General features: G+C 43.2%; 1 pseudogene across 1 annotated transcript; it reads left to right on the forward strand.

Annotated features, from left to right (window-relative positions):
• The first annotated feature begins 7060 nt into the window (after positions 1-7060).
• LOC144681074 (cold-inducible RNA-binding protein B pseudogene) lies at positions 7061-8981 on the forward strand (annotated as a pseudogene). Its single transcript, XR_013576683.1, has one exon. The product of XR_013576683.1 is annotated as a cold-inducible RNA-binding protein B pseudogene (transcript).
• Positions 8982-14846: the final 5865 nt, after the last annotated feature.

Here is a 14846-nt window from a genome sequence, read left to right on the forward strand (position 1 = left end):
TTCATGCCACACAAGTGCCAGGGCAATGACCATCTCCAACAAGAGAGAATCTAAGCATCGTCCCTTAATGTTCAATGGCATTACCATTACTGAATCCCCCACCATCAACACCCTGCGCAGTGGCAATCACCCAAGCCATCTTTCGCTTTATCTGGAGGTCGAAAATGGATCGTGTTCGCAGGGACATAAAAACATAGAAAATAGGAGCAGGAGTAGGCCATTTGGCCCTTCGAGCCTGCTCCGTCATTCATTATGATCATGGTTGATCATCCAACTCAATAGCCTGCTCCCGCTTTCTCCTCATATCCTTTGATCCCTTTCGCCCCAAGAGCTATATCTAACTCCTTCTTGAAAACATACAATGTTTTGGCTTCAACTACTTTCTGTGGTAGCGAATTCCACAGGCTCACCACTCTCTGGGTGAAGAAATTTCTCATCTCAGTCCTAAATGGTCTACCTTGTATCCTCAGACTGTGACCCCTGGTTCTGGACTCCCCCACCATTGGGAACATCCTTGCTGCATCTACCCTCTCTAATCCTGTTAGAATTTTACAGGTTTCTATGAGATCCCCCCTCATTCTTCTGAAATCCAGCGAATATAATCCTAACCGACTGAATCTCTCCTCATATGTCAGTCCCGCCATCCCAGGAATCAGTCTGGTAGACCTTCGCTGCACTCCCTCTATAGCAAGAACATCCTTCCTCAGATAAGGAGACCAAAACTGCACACAATATTCCAGGTGTGGTCTCACCAAGGCCCTATATAATTGCAGCAAGACATCCCTGTTCCTGTGCTCGAATTCCCTCACTATGAAGGCCAACAAACCATCTGCCTTCTTTACCGCCTGCTGCACCTGCATGCTTACCTTCAGTGACTGGTGTATAAGGACACCCAGGTCTCATTGCACTTTCCGCTCTCTCAATTTATAGCCATTCAGATAAAAATTTGCCTTCCTGTTTTTGCTACCAAAGTGGATAACCTCACATTTATCCACATTATACTGCATCTGCCATGTATTTGCCCACTCACTCAGCTTGTCCAAATCACACTGAAGCATCTCTGCATGCTCCTCACAGCTCACCCTCCCACCCAGCTTTGTGTCATCTGCAAATTTGGAGATTACATTTAGTTCCCTCATCTAAATCATTAATATATATTGTGAATAGCTGGGGTCCCAGCACCGATCCCTGCAGTACCCCACTAGTCACTGCCTGCCATTTGGAAAAAGACCTGCTTATTCCTACTCTTTGTTTCCTGTCTGCCAACCAGTTTTCTATCCATCTCAATACACTACCCCTAATCTCATGCACTTTAAATTTTACACGCTAAAATTCTAGAGTCCATTATAAAAGATTTAATAGCTGAGCACTTGGAAAACAGTGGCAGAATCGGACAGAGTCAGCAAAGCCTTCTGAAAGTCCAAATAAACCACACCCACTGGCTCCCCCTCATCAACTCTACTAGTTATATTCTCGAAAAATTCCAGTAGATTTGTCAAGCATGATTTCCCTTTCGTAAATCCATGCTGACTCTGTCCGATTCTGCCAGTGTTTTCCAAGTGCTCAGCTATTAAATCTTTTATAATGGACTCTAGAATTTTCCCCACTACCGATGTCAGGCTGACTGGTCTATAATTCCCTGTTTTCTCTCTATCTCCCTTTTTAAATAGTGGTTACATTAGCTACCCACCAATCTGTAGGAACTGTTCCAGAGTCTATAGAATCTTGGAAGATGACCACCAATGCATCCACTATTTCTAGGGCCACTTCATTAAGTACTCTGGGATGTAGATTATCAGGCCCTGGGGATTTATCGGCCTTCAATCCCATCAATTTCTCCAGCACCATTTCCCTACTAATACTGATTTCTTTCAGTTCCTCTCTCTCACTAAATCCTGTGCTCTCCAACATTTCTGGTATGTTATTAGTGTCCTCCTTTGTGAAGACAGAATCAAAGTATGTATTTAGTTGGTCAGCCATTTCTTTGTTCCCCATGATAAATTCCCCTGTTTCTGACTGTAAGGGACCAACATTTGTCTTTACCAATCTTTTTCTCTTCACATACCTATAGAAACTTTTATAGTTAGTTTTTATGTTCCCCGCAAGCTTACTCTCATACTCTATTTTCCCCTTCTTAATCAATCTTTTGGTCCTCCTTTGCTGAATTCTAAAGTGCTCCCAATCCTCAGGTCTGTTGTTTTTTCTGGCCAATTTGTATGCCTCTTCCTTGGATCTAATACTATCTCTAATTTCCCTTGTAAGCCACGGTTTGGCCACCTTTCCTGTTTTACTTTTGCGCCAGACAGGAATAAACAATTGTTGCAGTTCACCCATGCACTCTTTGAACGTTTGCCATTGCCAATCCACCGTCATCGCTTTAAGTAATGTTTCCCAATCCATCATAGCCAACTCACATTTCATACCATCGTAGTTCCTTTATTAAGATTCAGGACCCTCGTCTCAGAGTCAACTACGTCACTGTGCATCTTGATGAAGAATTCTATCATATTATGGTCGCTCATCCCCAAGGGGCCTCGCACAACTAGATTACCAATTATTCCTTTCTCATTACACAATACCCAATATAGGATGGCCTGTTCTCAAGTTGGTTCCTAAACGTATTGGTCCAGAAAACCATCCCGTATACACTCCAGGAATTCCTCCTCTACAGTATTGTTACTAATTTGATTTGCCCAATCTATATGCAGACTAAAGTCATCCAGGGACACGATGTACAAGTCTCTAGATAAAGGGGGAAAAAAATCATGCCCAACATCACCCTCACCTTTGTGTGTGGCTGCATTAAGCTGTGCGTAGACCCTCGGTACGCAAACATCAAGTGTCACTATGTGCCGAGGTTCTATTTGTCCCCGGTGTTGTGAAGGATGGGTCTGGCCATGCTGCCACGGAATGATCCAAGTAGTTGGAACGTGCCATACCACCTGTCCCTCGTGGAAAAATTTATGCAGAGAAACACCTTTGACCACAGGTCCATCAGGCAGTGGTCGGCACATAACGTCCTAGAGGCCCTGAGGGAATCCAGTGGATCCTGTCGGATGATTCCCCGAGCAGACTGTCAAAGTCATTTGGCAGAATGCCTCATCGCCAGAACTTTCCAACAAGCACCAAGATGTAGCTTGTCTGGTGGTGAGAAAGGCCCTCCCCGTCAGATCCTTCCTTCAAGCCAGGAGTCTCACCCACTCTGCAGGTTGCCCTTGAGGTGGCCGTGATGGGGAAGAGACTGTTGTTCACTTCCTCATGGAATGTACCTTTGCAAAGAAGGTTTGGAGAGAGGTGCAGTGTCAAGTGTTCATCCCTAGCAGCTTTGTGACACAGGACTCTGTGCTCTATGGGCTGTTCCCAGGGACGCACACCGAGACAAACATCAACTGCTGCTGGAGGATCATCAACTCGGAGAAAGATGCTCTTTGGTCTGCCTGAAACTTGTTGGTCTTCCAGTGCAAAGAGTTGTCCCCGACCGAGTGTTTCAGACTGGCACATTCCAAGGTCCAGGACTACATGCTGAGAGACGCACTAAAGCTTGGGGTAGCCGCCACAAAGGGGAAAAGTCGCTGTCTAAGACCTTTCTGCCATAGTGCACTGTTGTAAATTGTATAGACCCCTTGGGCTGTATGACTCAGAAGGAATGTATGCAGTGAATACTAAATGTATCATAATTGTACTGAAACACTTCAGAGTGCAACATGATCTATGTCGATAACTTGAATACCATTGCACAGTCTGACTGTCTGTAATGACCATGTTGAGATGTCTGTAATGTTCATTGATTGTATTGAAGCACCTCATGATCTATGTGGAAAAGTTGAATCTGATTGCACTTTTTGTGATGGCCATTTTGAAACATTTTGTAACATTCTTTCAGGTATTTTATGAATAAAGTATATTTTTCAAAAAATAATTCTAAATATGCGCACAATGTGGTGAATTGTGAAGAGGCTTGGCTGTAAGTGACTTCAGGGAAAACGGTAGATTAGGCAGATAGATGTGCAATGATGATAGAGAAATGGGAAAGGATATATTTTAGGAGGAATAAGAGAGGAAACATGCACAAAATGGTGAAACTTAAAGTATCTCTGCTCTTCTATACCTTTTAAAGTTTCAGATATTTAATCTTTCACACTTTTTTTATTCATTCATGGGATCTGAGGGTCATTGACAAGTTCAGCATTTATTACCACTGCCTAGTTGCCTTTGAGAAGGTGGAAGTGGGCCTCCTTCTTGAACCGTTGTAGTCCGTGTGGTGAAGTGCTCCAATTATGCTGTTAGTTAGGCAGTTCCAAATTTCTGATCCAGTGGCGATAAAGGAATGACAATTTATGTTCAAGAGGGACATTTGTTCTCTGGGTATGGAATATTTATTGAAGATCCCTGCAAAGGTTCCCGAAGTACAAATGCTTGCAATGAGTTAACTACCTAGCATGGTAGCATATGTAAGCCAGACCAGGAATGGTTGGTCAGTTCCCTTCCTTAAAAGGTGTTATTGAAATCAGCTGGTGGTTTTTACAACAAACCAGCAGCTTTCATGGGTATTTCATAAATTACCAGATTTTGTTGACTTCAATTTCATAATGTCCCATTTGGGGTTTGACTTCATGGCCTGTAGGTTCCCAGTCCATTATCACTATACTACCATACCCAGATAGGTTATGGAGATTTTTTTTACACAAAAGGTGTAACGCCCTACCAGGAACTATGGTGAGCATAAAATCAAAAATTCTAAAAGATGTATGGGGAAAGGGTGGGAAAATTATACTATGAGTAGCTTTGTACATTACTGCAAAATTCCACGATAATCCAGAAGTGGGTAAACCAGAAGGAAGGCTGAGGTTAGAGGATTAGATTTGTTGATTTCTGGCATATGAGCTGTTGTTGGGAGTTGGGTATGAGTTAATTTACTTTCTACCAGCAACCGGTGCAACAGTGCAGGATATCAAGCAGAGGAACGTGGTGGACAAGAGGCTCAGGGTTGCCAATAGGATAAAAGGGAAGCTGGGGAGTAGGATTGGATGGAGTCACATGTTAAGCAGGTGAAAGAGATAATGGGATTCAGACAAGAGGGAGTGGGAGGTGACAGAGGAAAAAAACATGGTTGCGGGTAAATTGGGCAGCAGCCAGTTGGGGCACAAGAGGCAGAAAACCCTTTCATTACAAGGAATATAACCCAAATTTTATCCAGATTTTCGTCACTCTTACTTCCAAGCCTCATCTTGGTGACTTGTTACTTGATTTCGTCAAGCCTTATTTTATCCTTAAGTTGTGGCTTGCAGATATATTAAATTCTTACGTTTGCATCTTTCCTTGTCAACTTGTGCAAATATAAATTCGTACAGCCACTTATAATGGAAATTTGCTATGTAAACTTGTGAAACTGTAATTACAACTACTACCCCTGCCACCACCCCCCCCAAACCCCACCAAGGGAGACATTCTGAAGGAATGTAGAAATATAAAAATGACAAAGTGTATTTCTTTAAATTGCGGTCTGAATTACTTTTTTGCGTCATGATCTCGTGCCCTCTAATCCCACTATGCATGGTCTTGACTCCCATGTACAACATTCCCTCGAGATCAACTAATGTTCTAAATAACTGCAGCAGGTGTGCACTTACTCTTCTATTCTTTACCTTTTTTGAGAAAGTCTTTTCTTTTGATCACTGGAGTTACCTTCCAACTATTTTTTCACAACATCGGCTGTAAAAGCTTTCCTTTATCTACTCAGCTGGCTGATGCTATTTTAATAGTGTTTTCCCATCTATTTAAACCGATACAATACAAGCTGAGTTTTTTGTCACAGAATTGTCATTGTCGGCTGTCCCTCAATTCGAGGATGATGTCTACTCAGCTGTGAGTTTCTGCCAAGGGTCTTCATGTGAACAGGCTGATTCATGAACCACAGATCTTTGGGCATATGGGAACCTTAGTTCTGATGAAGAGTCATTCGGACTCGAAATGTTAACTGTGCTCCTCTCCGCAGATGCTGTCAGACCTGCTGAGTTTTTCCAGGTATTTTTGTTTTTGTTTTGGGCACATGGGGCATGATGTGCCAAGAGGTAGTGGGATCAGAGTGCAGGATTTGTTTCCTTTTCTTTCTGCTGCCGCACTGCCTCATCATTAAGACGTGACTCAAAGTGTGATGCAGCTTAATGGACAAGTTGTTGCCATATTGAATGATTGGTAGCAAGCTCCTCCCACTCATTAATGTCAATGTTGCTGTGCTTCAAGGAGAGCTTCAGTTTCTTTGCAACATTTCTCTTTGTCTTCCCTTGGAACATTTGCCATGTGAGACTTGAGAGAACAAGACCTAGTGTGGAGGGACCATCTGGTACTGTCCAGTTCATTGAAGTTAATTTTGCATGAGTTTTTCCTGAATGCTTGTGAAGCTGACTTCAAGGACACTAGCATTTGTTTGACGCTCCTCCCATTGGATCCAGAGGATGTGGCGGATGGAATTTCTATAGTGCACTTATGTGTTGCTGATATACAGTCCAGGCCTCACTGCAGTGCAGAAGTGATGTCAAACATAGGCTGCCATAGTTTGTAGAAGGCTGAACTGGCGCAGCTGATCAGGTGGGGTGGGTTGATATGTGACTTTTGTTTTAGCAACAAACAGGCCTTGTTTCTTGAGTACTGTATTGAAGAGCTCGAGAATGGCTCGCAAATCTGGTGCAGAGCGAGCAACGACATAAAAAACGTTGAACTGAAATTAAGGCAAGGCTCAGTGGTTTCCTCCACTTTACCGGGTCATTTGCAAAGTGGTGGCAGAATGGAATTTGTCTGGAATTTTTCCCATTGTGGTAATATATATATATAAAGGGAAAATTAAATGTGAAGAACACTCACTGCTGTGTGAGGTTGATGAATGATTAAGATTCCGCCACTAAAATGGCCGCCAGCAGTGAACCGCACGGCTTCTCCATGAACAATGGTCACGTGGCCTTCCTCCGCACCACGTGCAGAGCGGAACTAAACCTCGGGCAGTGGCAGCCGGGAGACAGCGTTGAGGTGCTGCACAGGGGCTGGGCTATAAAAGCGGTGTATTTTCCGGTGCCTGCGCATTACTGCTGCTGGAGAGAAGGGAGGTGGGTAGGCAGCTAGTGTCTAGGTGGTGTATTGGGTTGTTAAAAAAACCGCCAAAATGACTGATGACCGAAAGCTCTTTGTCGGCGGCCTAAGCTTCGATACAGACGAGCAGGCTCTGGAGGCGGTGTTCTCCAAGTATGGAGACGTCGTCGATGCTCGAGTTATCAAAGACAAAAGCACCATGGCGTCCCGCGGCTTCGGCTTCGTCACCTTCGAGAACCCGGACGATGCTAATGACGCGCTGCAGGCCATGAACGGCCAGTCCATCGACGGCCGGCAGATCCGGGTGGACCACGCCGAGAAGAAATCGGGCGATGGCGGTTATGGAGGAGGCCGCGGGGCCGGCGGCGGCTACCGCCGGGGTGGAGGCGGCGGCAGCTATGGAAGCAGCGGCTATGGAAGTGGCGGCTATGGCGGTGGCGGCTACGGAGGCGGCGGCGGCTATGGAAGCAGCGGCTACAGCGGCGGCGGCGGCTATGGGAGCGGCGGCTACAGCGGTTCCAGCTACAGGCAATATGATTACAGGGGAAGTGGCAACTCCCGCGGCTCCCGTGGCAGTAACTACGAGCGATACGGCTCCAACAGATAGGGAGATCGGCCAGCCAGACATTTTCCAGGTCGTCATGATCATCGGCCACTTACTGTTTCTGAAGGGACTTTTTTTGGGGCGAACGCCGTCTAATCTCTTGAATTCAATCTTGCTTATTCGGGACGCTGTCTAACCTCCTCCACCCACCTACACCCACACACACACATACAAACTTACTCTGTCGCAGTAAAGGGTTTTTTTTTCAATCCAGCTGGGGGTCGTGTTCCGAAATTTCAGTGCTATTTTGTTCAAAGTCCCTTGAGTGAGCCTTTTCTTCCTTCTCATTCCTCCTCCACAATAACTCACTTTCATGTAGCATTTATTAAATTGTAGTTTGAAAAAAACGTTTTTTATTTGGGTAAGTTGCAACTTCGTACAAACTTGCAATTGTAACCTTCCTTACTCCCCCTAGTATTGGGGCTCGATGGTGTTGCCCCTCACATTCCTCATTGATTTTTTTTGAAAGCACCCCGGGTGGCTCCGGTTTTAAAATGGCGCATTCACCTTGTGCAGAGACGCTGATACTCGAGTGTCTCGACAACGTGCTCCAAAGCCTCTCAGCTGGCCGCAGTAATCTTTTGGGCCGCCAGGGTGCCTGGTCGAGTTGCTTCCTGCATTTTGCTAAGTGTTTGATTCGCGCCTATGTTCGACCAATTTTGGAAATGGGATCACTTATTTTTAGCCGCCAGTTTTCTTATTTGAAGTGGTTTAGCATGTCTCCGTTCGAATTTTCTTTTGATAGAATAACCTGGGATAACCAAGTGTTCCTGCCGATTGGGAAAACACTACCAATTTACGAGATTCTCGTGTGAGCAAATGTTTAACTATCTGCTGTTACAGAAAATACCATGCTTTAATGAATGCAGAGCTTTAAAAATCTGCAGTGACTCTGGGGGAAGAGGGATTGTGGCACGATCCATCGATTGTTAATTGTACACTTGCCTAGCATTTTGTGGGTCGTGTTAAAATCTGATGAACTGCTTTCTATGTAAACCTTAAGACTGGTGCCAACCCGGCTGGGACACCACTGTGTGTGTGCTCACTGTTCTTGGTTTGGCCTCTGGTTCATCCAGTAAGAAATTAACCTACAGTGAAATATTATGCCATCCTATTCTAAACAATACAATATCCTTTCTTTATAAACTAATGAGTTTTTTAAATTGCATACTGCTAGGAAGTTGAAAGCTGTTTCTATTGAATTTTCATGAGTTAGCATGGACCGTTTTTGTACAAAAAACTTGCCGCTTTGGAGACTGATGTCAAATGGAAAAATAAAGTGTTGAAATGTTAAGTTGATGTCTGGAATAAACTTTCTTTTAGTAACATTTGGTTATCTTAAATATCTACGAGCAGTCCTCCAGTTCATTGAAGGAGTATTCCACTGGAAATGTTGATTTCTGTTCTCTCCACAGATTCTGCCTGGACTGCTGACTTCCAGTGTCTGCAGTATTTTGCTTTCTGTGCATAAATTAATGCCCAGATTACATGGGTGAACAGAAATTGAGTGCCAGTAGGCTGCTGGCCCAACTGGGAGCAGGAATCTTGGAAATCACAGCCTGTTACACAGCCAACTACCACTGGCTATTGGGGCACTTCATTTGAGCCAAGGACCATGAGATGATGAGCAATGCACTGAAGGAGCAGGCTACATTGAATCAATTGCAGGTATAAAAAAATTACAGTAAGTATGAATTATTGGTAACTATTTAAGCAGTACAGTATATTGGTGCCTTGTCTCCAAAATGTATTTGCTGGGGAATTTCATAATTTACACAACTAACAAATTAGCTTGGATTCATGAAATTACCCAATGAAAGTAGACCAAGATAATTTCCTAGGAACATGAGTAGGTTTAGGCCTTTTGACCCCCCTCCACCATTTGATGAGACCATGGACAATTGTGATTGTGGTCTCAACTCTACTTTCCTGTCTGCTCACCATAACTCTTGACTCTGTTTTCTATCAAAAAATTATCTGGCTTCACCTTGAATAAATTCAATAACCCAGCCCCCATCTCTTGCTGAGGAAGAGAATTCCACTGACTAACAATGACCCTCAATTCTCCATCTTAAGATTATTTTTAAAATTCTCTCCTAGTTCTAGTCCTTCCACAAGAGGGAACATTCTCCCATTATCCACCCTATCAAGTCCCCTCAGGGTCTTGTATGTTTCAATAAGGACATTCTTCAAAAGTCTAATGGATACAGGTTCAACATTCAGATAAGCCCCTCATTCCATGAATGAGGAGTGAACCTTCTCTGAACTGCTAACACAATTGTATCCTTTTAAAATAAGGAGACTAAAACTAAACAGTATTCCAGGTGTGGTTTCACCGAGGCCTGATGCAGCTGCAATAAAACTGCCCATTTTTATATAAAAGCAAAATATTGCAGATGCTGGAAATCTGAAAAAACATTGCTGGAAGAGCTCAGCAGGTGTGGCAGCATCTGTGGAGAGAGAAATAGCTAATGTTTTCTGTTTTTATTCCCTATTTTTCTATTCCATTCCCTTTGCAATAAATGACAATTATTTTGTGGGATTGCTACACCAGCATTTATTATCCATCCCTTTCCATTTGCCTTTTGAATCTGCATAGTAATATTTTCTGGTTTGGGTACCCAGATCCCTCTACCATTGGGCTTTGCTACCTCTCCATTTGAATAGAATATTGCTTTTCTATTCTTTGTGTCAGTGGACATTCATATTTTCCTATTCCATTCAAGTCTGCCAAATGTTTGCCCATTCACTTAACCGTTGCAGACTCAATCCATTTATGGGATGTGGGTGTCGATGGCTAAGACAGCATTTATTGCCTGTCCCTAATTGCCCTTGAGAAGGTTCTGGCGAGCTGCCTTCTTGAACTGCTGCAGTCCATGTGGTGTAGGTACACCCCAGTGCTGTTAGGGAGTTCCAGGATTTTGACTTGTAATTTGAGAACTAACTTTCCTACCTATCTTGGTGTTATCACCAAATTTTAGCTTTCATAAATTAGGTTTCCTTCCTTATCTGCCCCTGCCATTACTCTTTCCATTGTACATCAGTTGAATGGAAATTTCCTCCAGTTACGTTTTCCTAAGACTGAAGCCATTGTCTTAGGACCCACCACAAACTCCATTCCCTAGCCACTGACTCTCTGGCCATCTAAACTTCATTTTGCTAGACAGTGCAGTGACTAATTTTCAAGTTAGTTTTTAAGAAGCTGCTTCTGATTATTGTTTGCCCACAACATGGCATAAATAAAGTAGTTGGGACTGAATGTTTTGTTTATGCTTCTTACAAGGAAGTCACATTTGGCTTGTTACCATTCCTTCATCCACCTATCCAACTAATCTTTTACACATTGAGAATATATGCCTGAACTAAGTGAATCTACAATTAGATTATATGTAATATCTATGGACCTATATTTTCATCTATCAACTGTCAGATACAGTTTGCTTCTGTCTACATCCTGCCTATTTTGAACTTTATCCTCTTAACATTTAGGTAGTCTTTAGTCTGTATTTTTTAAAGGCAATACTCTAGTCAAATGGGGGTGGGGGCAAAGAAAGGCTGGAAATACTCAGGTCAGACAGCATTTGTGGAGAGAGGCTGTAAATGTTTAAGTCTTTCATTAGACTGCTGTTGAATTTGCACTATTTTCTAATTTCCCTGACTTGGTGAGGTATGCAACGCTCATTAACTCTCCAAATCCCCCTTGTGTGAATCTCCCTGCCCCAGCTATTCAGTATCTTTGGTGTTCTTTATAGTTTAGTGCCTAGCTGCTCATAATCATTTGGAGATATGGAGAATATAAAAGCTTACAACACAGGAGGCTATTTGGCCATTTTGCCTGTGCCAGCACTTTGAAAAGGCTATCAAGTTATTCCCACCAATAATAGTTTTCCCCATTGTGCTGTAATCATAGTTCTACAGTGCAGAAACAGGCCTTTCGGCCCACCTATGCAGGCTATCTAATCTAATCCTATTTTCCAGCACTTGGCCTGTAGCCCTGTATGCTATGGTGTTTCAAGTGCTCATCTAAATATTAGTAAAAGTTAAGATGATGTTTGCTGCTTAAGTATGTAGCCAAATTTATTTCAAAATTACTATTAAATCTGCTGTCACTATCCTTTTTAGTGTATTCTGGACCATCAGTCAGTGTTTGAAAAAAATCTCAAACCATAATTGCCAATCTCTGCCCTGGTTATTGGCCCTCCTGCCAAGTGGATTTTCTTTCTATGTAGCAAAAGCCATTGAATTCAAACACTCCTTGAATCTCCTCATAATCTGTTTTTCCTTCCCACATGGTTACCCCTCAAACCCCCAAGGGACCTATCTTTGGACCTCCTATTTCTGTTCTGCACAGTGCCTCATGGTGGCTTCAAATATGTAGTTTCTCATGCATTCTGCTGACACTCAACTCACCACCTCCACTGCCTGTGATCTGGAGTTCTTTATTGTCTGAGTGGAGATTTTCTCCAGCTAAGGTATTGGGAAGACTGAAGCTATTGTCTTAAGACCTCATGACAAACTTAACATTACTACTTGCAGCTGTGGTGTCTTATTTAACCCTGAGTATTGGACCTCATTCTCTCCATTGCCTACTTTCATCCTCAATGTTGAATGTGTCTCCAGTCCATCTTCAGTCCATTAGCTCTTGAAACCTTTGTCCATGCAATCACCACAGCTGGGCACAACTATTCTAAAGCTCTAAGATAAAAGCAAAAAACTCTGCATGCTGGGAACCCAAAACAAATACCTGGGAAAACTCAGCAGGTCTGACAGCATCTGCGGAGAGGAACCCAGTTAACGTTTCGAATCTGATTGACACTTCTTCAGAACTAAGGAAAAATAGAAAAGAGGTAAAATATAAGCTGGTTTAAGGGGGTGGGGTGGGACAGGTAGAGCTGGATAGAGGGCTAGTGAAAGGTGGAGATTGCCAAAAGATCTCATAGACAAAAGGACAAAGGTGTTGACGGTAGTGATATTAGCTAAGATATGTGCTAATGGTGACATTAAGGGTAGAAAGCAGGATGAGCAAGGTACAGATAGCCCTAGTCGGGGTGGGGTGGGGGAAGGGATTGAAATAGGCCCCCCACCCCCACTAGGGCTATCTGTACCTTGCTCGTCCTGCTTTCTACCCTTAATTAGCACATTCCTTAGATAATATCAACACCTCTTTGTCCTTTTGGCAATCTCCACCTATCACTGGCTCTCTATCCAGCTCTACCTGTCTCCCCCCCTCCCCCTAAACCAGCTTATATTTTACCTCCTATTTTTCCTTAGTTCTGATGAAGAGTCATTCGGTCTCAAAACGTTAACTGTTTTCCTCTCTGCAGATGCTGTCAGACCTGCTGATTTTTTTTTTGTTATTCTAAAGCTCTTGTTGGCTGGCCTCCTTACACGCTGAATAAACTTGAGCTAATCAAATTATTTCAGAATTGTTGCAGTACAGGAGGGTGTCTGCACCAGTACCCTGATTGAGCAGCTCACTTAGTACCATTCCCTGTAACCCTGGACATACTTCCTTTTCAGATAAGTAATTCCATTTTGCTTCAATTGAACCTGCCTCCACCATGTTCTCGAGCAGTGCATTCCAAACCCTAACCACCTGTGTTTTAAGAAAAAAAATTATACTAATTACTTAAAATTTATGCCCTCTTGTTCTCTACCCTTTCATGAGTAGGAACAATTTCTCCCTGTCTACTGTGTCCAGACCCTCATGGTTTTGAATACCATCAAATCTCTTCTTGGCCTCCTTTTCTCAAAGTAAAATAATCCTAACTTCTCCAATTTATCTTCATAACTGAAGTTCCTCATCCCTGGAACCATTTTTTGTGCATCTTTTCTGCACCCTCTAATTTCCCATCCTAAAGTGTGGTGTCCAGAACTGGATGCAGTACTCTAGCTCAGGTCAAATTAGTGACTTATACAAATTCAGCATGACTACCTTGTTCTTGTACTCTGCCCCTATTCATAAAGCCTAATACACTGATTTAACTGCTCTCTCTTAACCTGTCTTGTGACCTTCAATGATATACACATATGTTCCTCTGCTCCTGCACCCCCTTTAGAGTGTACCTTTTATTTCTATTGTGTCTCCACGTTCTTATCAAAATGAATCACTTCACATTTCTCGGCATTGAATTTCATTTGCCACCCATTCCAAGGGTTCCAACATTGACTCCTGGGGAACTCCAGTATAAAAAACATCCATTACTGTTGCTCAGCCAATTCTGTATTCATGTTGCTACCTGTTTCATTCTGTGAATTGCAACTTCGCTCAAGTCTGTGTAGCACTCCGAATCACCATTGGAAGTCCATGTAGATCACCAACAGCATTGTTGTCATCAACCCTGTTACTTCTTAATCATTTTCCCTTGATCATGATTTTCCTTTAAGAAATCCATGCTGGCTTTCCTTAACTATTCTGCATTTGTCCACTTAACAATTTTGTCCTAAATTATGTTTCTAAAAGTTTCCCCACCAAGTTAAACTGGCCTGTAGTTGCTAGGCTTTTCTTTACACCCTTGTTCAAAACAAAGGGTATTATGTTAGCAGTCCTCAGGCACCACCCTTGAGTCTAAGGAAGAGAGAAATTATTACGAGTGCATCTGCAGTTTCCACTCATTTCTTTCAGTATCCTTGGATGCATCTTTTTTCATTCATGGGATGTGGGCTTTGCTGGCTGGGCCAGCATTTATTGCCTATCCCTGGTTGCCCTTGAGAAGGTGGTGGTGAGCTGCCTTCCCTAACAGCACTGGGTGTACCTACACTACATGGACTGCAGTGGTTCAAGGAGTTCTGGGATTTTGACCCAGTGACAGTGAAGGAATTGACATATTTCCAAGTCAGGATGGTGAGTTTCTTGGAGGGAAACTTCCAGGTGGTGTTCCCATCTATTTGCTGCCCTTGTCCTTCAAGATGGTGGTGGTTGTGGGTTTGGGAGGTGCTCTCTGAAGAGCCTGGTGAATTCCTGCAGTACATCTTATAGATGGTTCACATTGCTGTCACTATCAGTGGTGGAGGGAGTGAATGTTTGTGGATTTGGTGCCAATCAAGCAGGCTGCTTTGTCCTGGACAGTGTCAAGCTGCTTGTGTTGTGGGAGCTACACTCATCCAGGCAAGTGGAGTAATCCATCACACTTGATTTGTGCCTTGTAAATGGCAGACA

This window comes from Cetorhinus maximus, chromosome 5 (genome assembly GCF_964194155.1).
Source record: "Cetorhinus maximus chromosome 5, sCetMax3.hap1.1, whole genome shotgun sequence".
Classification (NCBI taxonomy): domain Eukaryota; kingdom Metazoa; phylum Chordata; class Chondrichthyes; order Lamniformes; family Cetorhinidae; genus Cetorhinus; species Cetorhinus maximus.